Below are 2,205 nucleotides of genomic sequence, written 5' to 3'. Positions count from 1 at the left end.
TACTACTTACATGTTCTGTGTACTGTGGGAGACCAGATATAGTGAATGCAGGGTCATGGATTTAGTAACACTTTAAGATATTACTCCAGGAAGTCAAGAGTGACATTGGTCTCAGGTCAATAAAGTCAAGGGGGTCACGAATTATAGCTATTCTGTTTTATTTACCAGCTTTAAACACACATTACAATATGTAGAATCAAACCAGCCTTTTTCTTTTCACCAAACCCTTTGTTGGTTCTTTTACCTACTTGGGTACCAAAGAGATGTAATAGAACATCTGCCTAAGTATTTTTATTGTCAAATATGGACGTTCTCACTGGGAATTGGAAGGTTGCATCCTACAGATTTGCATCAATCTATTGGGAAGATTAACATAACATGAGCTCAATTTGCCAGGGCCTGTAAAGCCAGCTTAATCAGGCTCAGTTTGTCATTTCACAATATTTTATGCTGAGTATCCAAAAAGCTTCAGTGACCAGTCTTCACCAGGCTAAAAATAAAAACTTGCACTTCCACAGTCTGTAAAGCTATTTTAGGATTAGACCCCATGCATTTCTAAAATAACCTGTAGATGTGTGAAAACATACAGCCAGCAATATTCCAATCTCTTTTCCTTTTATTCATTCAATGTTCCCGTGGCAATTTACAAGTATTTATGTATTATTCTCTGCTTCCACCTGCTTTTAACTAGCGTGATAAGAGCTGGGTGGCCTAGGAGTGTCACAGATAATCTGCATTGTTAAATCTACAAAACAACTAACCTACATACATTTACATGTCACAAATTCCTGAGAGGGTCCAGAACTAAAGACAATTTTACTCTAAAAACTGGCATGGAAAATCAATGGAAATTAAAATGTATATGTTCTCATGACTATGGTAAATGGTTCCTAATCAGCTGTTTTTACCCAAAATGTATATAAAATATTATTGTTTAAATGTATCTTTATTTAATAAACTTTATTTAATTTTGGACCAAGTAGTGAGGGATTAGAACCCTTATCAGATTTTACTTTTGCTCTATGTGTTTCTATTAGGGAGATTGACTCTCCCTATTTGCTTTCAACACCACTGTCACTGGGAATGAAAGTGATGTGAAATTGTGATAGAAACAGAAACGGATGGGAAATCTTCCATAATCTGTGACAACTAAGAAGAAGTCACTTCTCAGCCTTTTGGCTAAGATCAAGTGTAGTATCTGTTCTTATCAGTGTCCAGTAGGGGTGCTCTGCCGTCATTCTTGCTCCTTGGCGAGGATGGTTGGCTGTATAGTATCCCTGCTGGTATGATGGGGGCTCTGAAGGCTATTACCTGCTGGAACAGAAACCGTGGTGCACACAGGCATTTGGGACCCGGAAGTAATTCCCCCAGGAAAACCGAAGGGGCCCAGATCCTCCTGATTTGAATGGATCTACTTGTCTGGCCAAGGGCCGGGGAGGCAGAGAGTCCGTGGAGCAGTGCCCCCTTAGTGGTTGCCTCAGGGGTGCTCTTAATAGCACATGGGGGTGGGATCCCACATGTGAAAAGTGCACATGGTCACTGTTCCAAACACTTTTTGTGCACTGAGCCTTTTAGGGCTAGGCCTTTTGGCTAAGTCCAGGGCAATTTTTATACTACAGGCTTTAGGGCCTAGCCAGTGCACAATTGCACGACCACTTTTTATTTTTTTTTTTCTCCCACATTTTTGTCACCTTTCAATTATGTGTGTGTTTTTTTTTTCTCACGGATGGTAAGGTGTGGGTCCTCTGACCAGCCCTGAAGTCTAGGGGGAGGATGTGCGGCCTTTTGGTTCCTTCCTCCCTTGTTCCTTGGGGGGGGGTCTCTCTTCAGGAAAGCCCCCTAACCTAGTACTTGGTGGTCAGTTTAGGCTAGCCACAAGGAAAGGGGACCGCCAGGCCTTTTGGCAAGGTGGACCATGTGGAAACCTCAGTCCCTGTCAGGAGCCTTGCACCCCGGGGGATCAGGGTAGAGGTCCTTCCCCTTTGGGGGGTGGACTAAAGCACACCCCTAAGTGCACTGTTTTTGTGTTTTGCACTTGCACGTTTTTTGTCCACTTACGGGTTCTTCATTTTTTCACACCTCCGCGGACTTAAAAAAAAACTGTCTAATAAGTAGTGTCTTTTTCTCAAGGATGGTAGGGTAGGCTGTGGGTCCTCTGGTCTGCCCTGATGTCTAGGGGGAGGATGTGCGGCCTTTTGGTTCCTT

At 42.9% G+C, this 2,205-nt stretch overlaps 1 pseudogene; it reads left to right on the top strand.

Moving 5' to 3' along the window:
* Positions 1-1,159: 1,159 nt before the first annotated feature.
* Positions 1,160-1,316, top strand: LOC149456590 (U2 spliceosomal RNA; annotated as a pseudogene).
* Positions 1,317-2,205: the final 889 nt, after the last annotated feature.

The sequence above is a fragment of the Staurois parvus genome, unplaced genomic scaffold, assembly GCF_062004578.1.
Source record: "Staurois parvus isolate SC_StPar_1 unplaced genomic scaffold, SC_StPar_1.0 ptg000355l, whole genome shotgun sequence".
Classification (NCBI taxonomy): Eukaryota; Metazoa; Chordata; class Amphibia; order Anura; family Ranidae; genus Staurois; species Staurois parvus.
Note: the sequence above shows the minus strand (reverse complement) of the source record. Positions and strands in the feature narration are given on the sequence as shown.